The sequence below is a fragment of the Moschus berezovskii genome, chromosome 17 (assembly GCF_049115385.1).
Source record: "Moschus berezovskii isolate FMDL1 chromosome 17, NW_MosBer_1.0, whole genome shotgun sequence".
Taxonomy (NCBI): Eukaryota; Metazoa; Chordata; class Mammalia; order Artiodactyla; family Moschidae; genus Moschus; species Moschus berezovskii.
The window spans coordinates 1,203,462-1,216,297 of NC_142476.1; the positions used below are offsets into that span (position 1 = coordinate 1,203,462).

General features: G+C 39.6%; 1 long non-coding RNA gene and 2 pseudogenes across 16 annotated transcripts in view; 1 reads left to right on the plus strand and 2 right to left on the minus strand.

Moving 5' to 3' along the window:
* LOC148775030 (uncharacterized) overlaps positions 1-12,836 on the plus strand; it is a 146,911-nt gene that overhangs the window by 31,125 nt on the left and 102,950 nt on the right. For 14 of the 15 annotated variants that reach the window (XR_016039507.1, XR_016039498.1, XR_016039505.1 and 11 more), the window contains 2 exons: positions 7,306-7,501; positions 8,422-8,543. This is a non-coding gene — a long non-coding RNA (uncharacterized LOC148775030). The remainder of the gene's footprint in view (positions 1-7,305; positions 7,502-8,421; positions 8,544-12,836) is intronic. The other variant, XR_016039509.1, reaches the window with a different exon arrangement.
* Positions 1-12,836, minus strand: part of LOC148775031 (acidic leucine-rich nuclear phosphoprotein 32 family member D-like) — a 39,240-nt pseudogene that overhangs the window by 18,266 nt on the left and 8,138 nt on the right. The gene's annotated exons all lie outside the window — the stretch shown is intronic.
* LOC129557876 (large ribosomal subunit protein eL21 pseudogene) lies at positions 65-3,423 on the minus strand (annotated as a pseudogene).

The window sequence follows — 12,836 nt, forward strand, 5'->3', positions numbered from 1 at the left end:
GGGATGTTCTACGTAGACAGTAACGTCACATGCAAATACGGACAGTTTTCTTTTTCCAGTCTCTACACTTTCTGTTTCCTTTTCTTGTTTTGTGCTGATGGGACTTCTAGGACTCTGCTGAATATGAGTGGTGGGACTAGGCATTCTTCCCTTGTTTCCAGTGTTGAATATAGAAATCCAGTGTTTCACCACAAAGTATGATGTTTACCATAGGGTTTTTGTATATATACTTTGTCAAGGTGAAGAAGTTACTTTCTATATCTAGTCTGCTGAAAACTTTTAAAATCATGAATGCTTTTTTGGCATCATTTGGTATGATCGTGTGATTTTTCTCTTTGTTATGTTAGCCTGTTGATTTGGTGGATTACATTGATGTTGGAATATTGAACCAGTTTTGGATTTCTGGAACAAATCCTACTAAGTTATGGTGTTGTATAATGGTTTTAATGTATTTTTGGACTTGATTTCCTACTATTTTATGAAGGATTTTTGCATTTTTTAAGGGGGTGGTATTAGTCTACAGTTTTCATCTTTTGTATTATCTTTGTTGGGCTTCCTTGGTGACTCAGAAAGTAAAGACTCTGCCTGCAATGCAGGAGACACAGGTTCAACCCCTGGGTCAGGAAGATTCCCTGGAGAAGGGAATGGCATCCCACTCCAGTATTCTTGCCTGGAGCTTTCCATGGACAGAGGAGACTGTTGGGCTGCAGTCCATGAGATCTCAAAGAGTCAGATATGACTGAGCGACTGACACACTTGTTTTGCTTTAATATTAAAGAATTCTTCTGTGTATTCTTGCCACCTCTTCTTAATATCTTCTGCTTCTGTTAGGTCCGTACCATTTCCGTGCTTTATTGAGCCCATCTTTGGATGAAATGTTCCCTTGGTATCTCCAGTTTTCTTGAAGAGATCTCTAGTCTTTCCCATTCTAATGTTTTCCTCTATTTCTTTGCACTGATCACTGAGGGAGTGATCTCTTATCTCTCCTTGCTGTTCTTTGGTATAGCAAGATTGTTTGGCTCCATAGCAAGATTGTTTGGCCACCTGATGGGAAGAAGTGACTCATTGGGAAAGACCCTAATACTGGGAAAGATCGAAGGTGGGAGGAGAAGGGGACGACAGAGGATGAGATGGTTGGATGGCATCACCAACTCAGTGGACATGAGTTTAAGTAAACTCTGGGAGTTGGTGATGGACAGGGATACCTGGCTTGCTGCAATCTACGGGGTCTCAAAGAGTTGGACACAACTGAGCAACTGAACTGAACTGAATATTAAATAATCCGAAGTTCACAGAATTTGTTCGCATTAGTTCTCTGCTGTTTTCTGGAAGAGATTGTGTAGAATTGGTATTCTTTTAAAATTGTTAGATTTTTACCAGTGAAAGCATCAGGCCTGAATATCTTTTTTCAGGAGATTTTAAACTACAAATTCAATTTGTCGAATAGTTATAGGACTGTTCAGATTATCAGTTTCATCTTGGGTGAGTTTTGGTAGTTTGACTTATGAAGAATTGGTCTACTTCATCTGAATTGTCTGGTTTATATTCATAGAGTTGTTTGTAATATTACTTATATATTTTTAGCATTTTTATTGGAAAGTGAAAGTTAGTTTTGGCTGTGCCGGGTTGTCATTGCTGCGTGCAGTCTTTCCCTAGTTGCAGAGTGTCGGGGCTACTCTTTCTTTGAGGCTTTTCATTGTGCTGGCTTCTCCTGTTGGAGAGCCTGGGCTTTAGAGTGTGGGCTTCAGTAGTTGTGGCACACGGGCATGCCACTCTGAAGCATGAGGGATCTTCCTGGACCAGGGATCGAACCTGTGTCCCCTGCATTGGCAGGCGGATTCTTAACCACTGGGCCACTAGGAAAGTCCTTCCTTATTATATTTTTAATGTCGGTACAGTCTCTAGTGATACCCTCTTTTTCATTCTTGAAATTGGTTAAGTTGTGTTTCTCTGTCTTTTTAAGTCATTCGTACTAGAACCCTATCAATTGTACTAAAGTTTTCAAAGAACCATCTCTTGGGTTGAGTGATATTTTTTAAAAAATTGATTTTCTGATTTTAGTGTCATTGACTTCTCTTCTTTATTATTTCCTTTCCTTTGCTTGCTTTTGCTTTATTTTGCTCTTTTTGGTAATTATGAATAACACTACTCTGTTATGAACATTCATACGCACATTTTTGCTTCAGTTCAGGTCAGGCGCTCAGTCGTGTCCAACTCTTTGCAACCCCATGGACTGTAGCGTGCCAGGCCTCCCTGTCCATCACCAAGTCCCAGAGCTTGCTCAAACTCCTGTGCATTTAGTAGGTGATGCCATCCAACCATCTCATCCTTTGTCGTCCCCTTCTCCTCCCGCCTTCAGTCTTTCCCAGCATCAGGATCTTTCCCAATGAGTCAGTTCTTCCCATTAGGTGGCCAAAGTATTGGAGTTTCAGCTTCAGTATCAGTCCTTCCAATGAGTATTCAGGACGGATTTCCTTTATGATAGAGTGGTTTGATCTCCTTTCTGTCCAAGGGACTCTCAAGAGTCTTCTCCAACACCACAGTTCAAAAGCGTCAATTCTTCGGCACTCAGCTTTCTTTATAGTTCAACTCTCGCATCCATACATGACTACCAGAAAACCGATAGCTTTGACTAGACGGACCTTTGTTGGCAAGTGATGTCTCTGCTTTTTAATATGCCATCTAGGATGGTCATAACTTTTCTTCCAAGGAGCAAGTGATCTTAATTTCATGGCTGCAGTAACCATCTGCAGTGATTTGGGAGCCCCCCAAAAATAGTCTCTCCCGGTTTCCAATGTTTCCCTGTCTACTTGCCATGAAGTGATGGGACTGGATGTCGTGGTCTTAGTTTTCTGAATGTTATGCTTTAAGCCAAGATTTTTTGTTGTTGTTGTTTTGTTTTTTTACAGTCCAGGTCTTTATTTTTACACCCATCAGGCCATGAATTCATAGGGAATGGGCTCCAACATTTCGGGTTCCTTTCCATTGGTCCTCACAAAGTGTGCTTCTCTGGGTGGAGCAGGCTGGTGCTTCAGCTGAACCCAAGTCCCTTTCTCTTTGGCTTCCTTCTTTTTCTGATCGTTTTCCTTCACACGTTTCAGAAAGCTGTCTCGGCTCTTAGAGTGCTTAGTATGCTCGATACGCTCATTAATTCTCTTGGCAAGAATCTTGCCCTTAACTTGTTTGTTTACAGTGATGCCAACAGCATGCTGGGTGATTGTAAACACTCCCAGTTTTGCCATGGTAACATTTGTGGGGCATTCCTTGTTGAACAGTACCCATTCCCTTGATATCTACAATATGCCCCTTCTTGTAGATTCGCACGTATGTGGCCAAAGGAACAACTCCGTGTTTTCTAAAAGGCCTAGAGAACATGTAGCGGGTGCCCCTCCTCTTTCCCTTTGTGTTGGTCGTTTTGGCGGATTAGCCTGAGGGGCCGGGGGAGAGATAGAAGGCGGCGGGATAAGCTGACTTTTTCACTCTCCTCTTTCACTGTCATCCAGAGGCTCTTTGGTTCTTTGCTTTCTGCCATAAGGGTCTTGTCATCTGCGCATCCGAGGTTATTGATATTTCTCCTGGCAGTCTTGAGTCCGGCTTGTGCTTTGTTGAGTCTGGCATTTTGCATGATGTACTCTGCATAGAAGTTAAATAAGCAGGATTATTTTTGCTTAGACATGATTTAAAGTTATTTGGGGTAATTCCTAGGAGTGGAATTGCAGGGTCATGTGAAAGTTTTATGTTTAACTGCTTGAATAGTCGCGAAATTGTTTTCCATAGTGGTTGCCTCATTTTGCATTCCTGTCAGCAGACTTTTTTTTGTACCTAGCCCAGCAATCTTCCTCTCTTATGGAGTTGGTAGTTCATTTATATATAATGCAGTTGGTGAGGTACTTGGGTTAAATCCGCCATCTTGTCATTCGATTTCAGTGTTTCCAAACTCTTTTTCTTTTTCTCTCTCCTGTCTTGACTTCTTTTGTATTACTGTGTTTCTCTCTCTGATTACCTAGTTAGTTGTGCATTCTTGTATTGCTTACCCCAGAAATTAGGATATGTAGTCTTGACTTACAATATTCTAATAAAAATAATAACTTTGGTCACTCTCCCATTAGTGTTCCTCTGACCCCTGTCTTTATCATTTTATTATTACACATAATTATTTTGTATTTTATATGTCTTTAAGGCATTGTGTTTTGTCTTTAAGAGAATCCGTTCCGTCGCTCAGTTGTGTCCGACTCTTTGCGACCCCGTGGACTGTAGCCTACCAGGCTTCTCCGTCCATGGGATTCTCCAGGCAAGAATACTGGAGTGGGTTACCGTTTCCTTCTCCAGGGGATCTTCCCGACCCAGGGATCGAACCCGGGTCTCCCGCATTAGAGGCAGACGCTTTAACCTCTGAGCCACGAGGGAAGCCCTTACAGAGAATATTCATTTCTATTTTTCCCACACATTCACCTATTTGTGGCTTTTAATTCCTTTAGAATTTTCATCTTGGATTACTTTTATCTTTTAGTGTAGGTTTGGGCCAGTAATTTTTCTGTTTTTGCCTATCCAAAAATGTCTTTACTTTGCCTTCACTTATTAAAGGGTATTTCTGCTGACCATAGTATTATGGTGAGCAGTTGTTTTCTCTTAGTTCTTTGAATAAGCCATTCTGTTGTTTTCTAGCATTCCAAAGTCCAGCAGTAGTTGTCCTGTTGAAGGTAAGGTATGTTTCGACCCCCCCCCCCCCGCACCGGTTGTTTTTCCGATATTTTTCGTTGGTTTTCCACAGTTTAAATGTGATATGTTTAGGTATGTTTTTTGTATATATTCTTCTGGGGATTTGCATAACTTTTTGAATCTATAAAAAAGTGAAAGTGAAGTCGTTCAGTCATGTCCGACTCATTGTGACCCCATGGACTGTAGCCTACCAGGCTCCTCTGTCCATAGGATTTTCCAGGCAAGAGTACTGGAGCCGGTTGCCAGATCTATGGGTTGTCTTTAATCAGTTTTGACAAATTCTTGACCATCATCTTGTTGTATATTGCCTCTGTTCCTTCTTTCTTCCCTCTTTTGAGGTTCCAGTTATGTATATCCTAAACATTTTCGTGTGTTTTACACATCTACTATGTTTTTTTCTGTATTTTTTCAGTAGGTTTTGGTCTGTGTGCCTTTGGTTTGGATATTTTCTATTGCCTTGTTTTCCATTTTGTCTGTTCTTTCTTCTGGTATATCTAATGAGCTCTTTACAGCATCATTTATGTATTTCACTTACAGAATTTCCATTTGGTCCTTCTTATGATCGATTCCAATTTTCTGGAATCCTTCATCTTTTATTTTCTCAAACATATTTCTCATGTACCGTCTTGGGACTGAGCTGAGTTGAGGCTGGGTTTCAGTTTTGACCGGCCTCTGCCTCCCTGTCATTTGCCCCCACTGCTGACATGTGGTCACTCAGGGGAGGGGCTTCCAGCTGCGAGTGAGTTATGCCCATTTCCCCTAGCTGGACTTGAGCCTCTAATTTATGTTTCCTCATACTGATAACACTGCCAAAATCTCCACTCTGCTTTTCAGAGGCATTGTACTTAGCTTCCTAACCTCCTGCCCTATGCATTTCCAGACTTTTTAAATATCTTGAAGGGAAAATTAGCTCTGTGTCAGGCCCAAACCTCGGAACTTCCCTGTTCACCCATTTGTCCCTTTTGTTTTGAATTTTGTCTGTAGTCTTTTTTTTTCCTTCTACTTTTTATTTTATATTGGAGCATCATCGATACAGTGTTGTGTTAGTTTCAGGGGGTACAACAAGGTGATTCAGTTATATACATACATGTACTGTCTACGGTCTTGCACGACTACCAGAGCCCTGCTGGTTTCTTGGTTCTCTAGCATCAGCCTGGGCAAAAGTTGCATCTCAGTCTCTTGCCTTACACCCAGGTTCAGCAGATACCTCCTTGGAGAAGTGGCCTCGCTTATCGGGCCACCTCTGCATGCTTCCCTGCTCTCTGATTCCTGGTCTGTCTAGTTCTTTTCCTTCAGTAGTTCTCTGGTAGCCTTCAAGAGTTACTTTAAAACTTTTCCTATATTTTGAAGTTGTTCTTGATGGGAACATTGATTTAATTTAAAGTTATTCATTTAAAATGATTTCTTCATGCTTGGAAGTTCTGGTCGCATATAGTTTGTTATATGTTATTATATATAAATATATGTTATATTATTATATATAGTGTATATATATACTATTATATGTAGTGTTATTTTATATATTACTATATACTATGTAGTAATAGTGATAATAAGTGGTAAAGTGATTGTCCCATATAGTTATGTATCATTTATCACATCTCTTACACAGTTAACTTCTTTGAACACCAGTTTCTCTAAGTGATGCTCGGTTTTGTGACGGCGTTGTGTATAGAAGGCTTCTGGAAAATGTTTTATATCAATGTAGAAATAAATTGATTGAGCCTTAGTGGAAAGGCCTTGTGGTGAGAATATGTTACGAGGTAAAAGTCAGCAATGACTCTGAAACTGATTATATAAACATGTGAAAAAAATATTTGGTAGTCAAAAGCCCAGATGTACATTTCTTGGGATAATTGATGATTTTAGTATGGTTTTATGTTTGGGGCCACTATTTTTTCTTTTTGTTTCCTTAATATCAGCTTACAGTGTTAGCTCTGTTTACATCATGTGATTTCAGAGTTCAAAGAACTCTAATGTGTGTTTTTAAATTTTGCTTTTAATGTAAAAAGAACAGGAAAATATGAGACCAAAGTGATCTCTCTTCCTTTACCTGCCACCTCAAAATGTGTCCCACTGTGTATAACGACTGCTCTTCCTCTCCTACCCTCTCCTTTCATTTTTTGTCCTCCTTTCCTATTGATACATGTTAGCTGGCAAAAATACAGAAATTGAAGTACTTAAGAAAAACAAATTTGAAATCTCTTGTAATCCCATTACCAAGCAGTAATCAGGTTTCTGAGCATTTGACACGTATCTTTTGTGGGGTTTTCTATGTAAAATGAACTGTATGTATTGTTATTTGTCGTTCTCAGCCAGGCCTTTTCATTAATATCACCTGTAATAATTAAAATATCCGTATAGATTCTGCAATACACCTCATACTTAACCAAATCAGAATCTCTAGGGGTAGGGTGAAGAGGGTTTTGTTGAGAAAAACAAAAAACTTCCCTTCAGAAAATTTTAATTGCCTTCAGAAATCTTCTAAAACAGAAAAAACCAAGAATATTGCCATATTATATGTGAAGAAAACTTTGACTTGTATACAACTGTCCATCTAATGATTTGGTTTGGACTTTTTCCCAGCCATTCCGCCCTGGGGTGAACTTGGACTGCTGTCGGGATTTCCGCCATCTCTCTGTGCGCTCTGTTATTCTATCTGTGTGGAGTACGGACGTGTCACACTTCCCTGCCGCAAGCTCTGTCAGTGGGCTCACAGTGAGTGCTCGAGGCTCATGGAGCTGTTTGGTGTTCCTTGGCCTGAAGATATGGAATGCAGTAGGTGCGAAAATCATAGATTTTTCATGGACCATTGCTTCTTTTGCAGCATATTTAAAATTATTTGTCTTCTAGTTCATCAGTTTTTAAGAACTTTTCGAAGTGTGTATATTACTTATAATTTTGAACAGAAGTTTCATGCCTCAGAGCTGTTCATTTCCTTAGGAATTTGGAATAAAATGAAAAAGGTGGAAAAAGAAAAACATTTCAGTGAAGAAAATTTTAAAGTAATTAAGAAAAACATAAGATATTGATTGTTTGATATCTTTCCCTTAGTTTTTTTTTTTTTTTTCTGGTTATAAAAGTAATGCCATTTATAAAGCATTAGAAGATATAGAGAACATAATCATTTGTTGCCTCATTATTAAATATCTCTAATGACTTAATGGGACTCAAATATCTTTATGATTTCGGTGTTATTGACTACAGTAGTTCTGTCATTTCTGTTTTTCTTCCTTTTTTTCAATTTTGGTTTTTTGATCATGCAACATGTGGGATCTTAGTTCCCTGATCAGAGATAGAACCCGTGGCCTCTGCACTGGAAGCACGGAGTCAACCACTGGACTGCCAGGAAAGTCCCTTTGTTCTGTTTTACTATCATGTATTACCATACCCAGACCCAGAAAATGTCAGATACTTTTCAAATCACTTCCAATATATAGATTGTAAGCATTTCCTAAAGGTTTGAGGACATTTACCTGACAGTCTTATAGATTTGTTTAAGAGAACATAATTGTTAGTAATAACGTGTATGGTAGTAATACTGCATTTTTTTATACTGTAATGTTGTGCCTTTTCGTGTTCTTAAATGTTTCAAGGATAAAGCATAGATGAATACCTATAAAGCTCTTACTGTCTAGCTTTGTCCAATAATATTTTGCAGTGTTTGCTTCAGACTTTTTTTTTTTTTTTTTTGGCTTGCAGGATCTTAGTTCCCCCAACTAAGGATGGAACCTGGGGCCCAGACAATGAGAATACCAAGTCCTAACCATTGGACCACCAGGGAATGCCCCAGATTTCTTTTTTAAAGAAATAAAGCAGTACAGGTAGAGTTGAAGATTCCTTCGTTAGTATTCATCTTGATTTCATTTCCTTCTTTTCTCCCCAGAGATGAGATCATCAGTGTTGAATCTGTCGTTAATTCTTCTTGTGTTTGTTTTTATACTCTTAGTGTACATCACAAGCATATCCATAAGCAACATTCTATGCTTTTTTACGTTCCATATATATATATATAAACATATAATGTTGTACATGTATCTGTGTTTATATCTGTATCTGTTGTTTATATTTGTTAGCCTGGTTCTTTCCTCTTAATTGCTGTGTAATGGCCAATTGTGTTAATACTACTATCTGTAGTTACTTAGCCATCTTCTACTGATGGTCATTTAAGTTATTTCCAAGGGTTTGCTATTATGGGCAGTGCTGCACAGAACACTTAATTCTCCTTCATGTTTAAAATCAATTTTATTTATCATCTGTCAATAGCCCTTGGAGATAGGTAAAAAGCCCACGTTGTCACTGTCATTTGATAGATGGAGAAACTTAAAACATGTGTTAGTTACTTGTAGTCAGTTCACTGACAGCTGGCTTTCTTTGTCTACTCTGTTTTTCACCTGTTTGACATACTCTCTTGTCTAGACCCATCAAACCATTCATCCACTGTCTCCCCAAAACCTTATAGTATTTATCGTTCCTCTTTTAGAAATCTAAATTTATTGGTATTTATAACAACAGTTATGAATTACCTCGGCAGGAATCCTATTTTAAGTTTTGTGTCTAACTACAATTGTTTAGTGGTCTTTTTATTTTAATAGATTATGTACAGTTATAGAGATGTCATTATGATCTCTGTTTTGTTAGTATTAAATCTGTTTTATGTCCTCAGTATTTTGCCTGGAGTTGCCTAACTCTGAATTCTTCCTTAACTTCTGACAAACTGATCTCTCATAATAACCTTTCATTCTTCCACATCTCTCATATCCTTGTTCATACTGTACCTCTTCTTCAGTTTTATGGATACCCCAAAGTTATGGGGTTTGATCTCAGCTTTCCTAATAGCTCCCTTCCTGATCTCATTTCTTTTCTTACTTAGGTTAAACTTTGTTGTCTGTCACATAAAATAGTACTTTTGCTAACAATTTCAACTTATTCCATCTACTGTGCTTGTTCAGATCTCTAGCTGGACCAATTCAACTAATTTATTACAAATTAATTATGCTGCATATTTAATTATTTAAATCATAGCAACACCTTTTTTTTTTATTACAGTCCAAATTCTATCATTGTTTTATTATATTTGCTTTATCACATCTGTCCATCCCTCTACTGATCTACTAATCTACATTACTCTTTGAGTGTATTTAAAAATAAAAGAGAGACAACAGTTACTGTCCTCACAAATATTTTATTAGGTCCTTCACCAAACATTTGTCTGTAGTGTTTTTTTTTTTTTTCCTTCCGTTTAAAACTTTACAAGGAAATGCACAGATCTAAAGACAGCACCTGAGTTTTGATAAAAAACCTGCAGCTTAGAAAGCCAAATCCTTAGAAGGGTGTAGAACCTGATCATTACCATTGCCTCACGCTCTCATGCTCCTTGCTAGTCAGCCCATGTCTGTGCCATCCTCTGGAGGCAACTGCTGTTTAGCATCCTTCCTAGATGATCACTGTGTGTATTCTAGAGCTTCATACAAATGAAGCCATACGTGTATAACTCTCATTGTGCTTGAGTGAAGAGTGCTCTTCTTTGCTCTGTTTTCAAGACTCATTAATGGTTTTGTGTTCATTAATAGTTCTTTCCTTTTTCTTGTCTTCCATTGTATAGATTACTATATTTGGCTTATCCATTCTCCTGTTGCTAGACAGTTTAAACCATAGCCGCTCTGTTTGCTCTTTGTCTTTAGTCAGTTTTCAGTGTGGTCAACGGGAAAGTTTCTATTCATTCTCCCCAGCACTTATGCCAAATCTACGTCACTCACTTCAAACCTATATTTCATTTCACAGTCATTCCGTATGTGACCCTTAGTCCCCTCAACCTCAGTCTGTCCTCCTTCCCTGAAAATCACTTCAGCATTTTGTGCACACTATTGTGGTCTGCTAGTCTGCTACATGTCACTCAGTCCAGTCCTTCTCAATTTCCTTTCTTGCATCTTCTTCTTCCTGGTGCTTCTTAGCAATCTGTTTCTGTTCTTTTTGATTCTACATGTTTCCTCTGGATAATTTCATCTCACTGATTTTAACCGTTCCCCACACGCTGATGCCTCCTAAATCCAAATCTATACCCTTGTCATCTTTCTGGTAAGTTCCAAATCTGCCTAACAAGCAGCCGTTGGATATCCTAACCTGAATTTGTCTCAAGTACCTCAACTTCAACATGTCTAAAATTGATTTTACTCCTTGCTCATTTTATTTTTTTTAATTCCTAGAAGGCATATTCCTCCTTCATTGACCCAAGCTCCCACAATCCAGTCAGTTGTAGATTCTGTTGCTTTTATTTAACTAATTTCACAGCTGTCTCATTCTCATTGCCTGATCTGGTTTTAGTTATGGCTCATCGGATATCTCTGCTCTCAATTTTGTACAGCTCAAATGTCTTCCATACTCCTTCTAGTCATCTTTCTAATTAACCTGTATGTGGGGTGAGCGCTCAGTCATGTAGAACTTTTTGAGACCCCGTGGACTATATATATAGCCCACCAGACTCCTCTGTCCATGCATGAAATTTTCCAGGCAAGAATATTGGAGTGGGTTGCCATTTCCTTCTCCAGGGAATCTTTCCGACCCCAGGATCGAACCCACGTCTCTTGTGTCTCCTGCAGTAGCAGGCAGGTTCTTTACCAGTTGAGCCACCGGGAAGCTGTTAAGTTGGGTAAGGGCCATATGAATATATTTAGTCAACAGTTATCCATTCAGCAAATATCAATTGGATGTCTTCCATGTGCTTGACCGGAGAAGGCAGTGGCAACCCACTCCAGTACTCTTGCCTGGAAAATCCCATGGGCGGAGGAGCCTGGTGGGCTGCAGTCCATGGGGTCACTAAGAGTCGGACACAGCTGAGCGACTTCATTTTCACTTTTCACTTTCATGCATTGGAGAAGGAAATGGCAACCCACTCCAGAGTTCTTGCCTGGAGAATCCCAGGGACGGGGTGACCCTAGTGGGCTGCCGTCTGTGGGGTCACACAGAGTGTGACGTGACTGAAGTGATTGAGCAGCAGCAGCAGCAGCATGTGCTAGACACTACTCCAGATAGTGGAGATGAGTAGTGAACAAAACCTGGTCTGTTCTAATGGAGCTACAGTTCAAGTGATGGCTGTAATGGTAGAATATAGATAAGCAGATAATGTCAGATAGCAGTGACTGCCAATAAGAAAGAATAGAGTTAGGTGACAGTGATACAGTATGGAGACATTAGGGAAGTCCTTTTTTAATAAGGAGACAGTGTGACAGGGACGTGAATGAAATGAGAGAACAAATGATACAGATATCTAGGGAAGATCGGTCCAGGCAGAGGAAGCAGAGCAACAAGTGCAGAGGCTCTGAAGTGGAAGCGTGCTGGTTATATTCACAGAACAACGGGGACACCACAGAGGCTCGAGCCGTGTGAGTAAGGGAGAAGGGAAGGAAATTCGATCAGAAAGCACTGGGGTTGGGAGGTGTCTTTAGAGCTCCTTTATGGAATTTGGATTTGATTCTGAGTGAGTCAGAAGATGTTGAGCGGAAGAGACATGATCATGAGCACAGGGGTGGCATGTCTTTAAAGAATCACCCTGGTTCTTGTGTACAAATGGAGATGAAGTGGAAGCCACTCCAGAAATCCAAGGATGAGGTACTAATCGCTCAAACTGGGTGGATGCTGTGGAGGACGTGGAAAGTGGTCAGATTCTAGATACATTGCGAAATCGAATGACAGGAAGCGCTGGTAGGTTGTGAGGTGGATACTCAGAAGCAGTTTCAAGGAGGACCCCAGGGGTTTCGGCCTGAGCAACTAGAAGAGTGGGATTATCATTTGTGAAAATGGAGAAACTAAGGAGTGGAAATCAAGAGTTTGGTTTTGGAAGGATTGGAAAGTAAGGAGTGTGTCTGTGATGAGTTGGTGGTTGGATGTAGAGATGTGTCCATTGATATGTTTATGTCAGTGTTTACACACACACGCATACACATGTTTCTGAAAGTGCTTACCTCTTGTGCTTACAGTTCATGCGCTCTTCGTGCCCCAGCAACACTACACACACCCTGTTTGAACTTCTGTGCCTTTGCTCGCATTTTTTGTTAGAATACTGATTGCCATACTGCCAGTACAGGCAAATACTGATTCAAAAATCCTGTGTTGAGGGG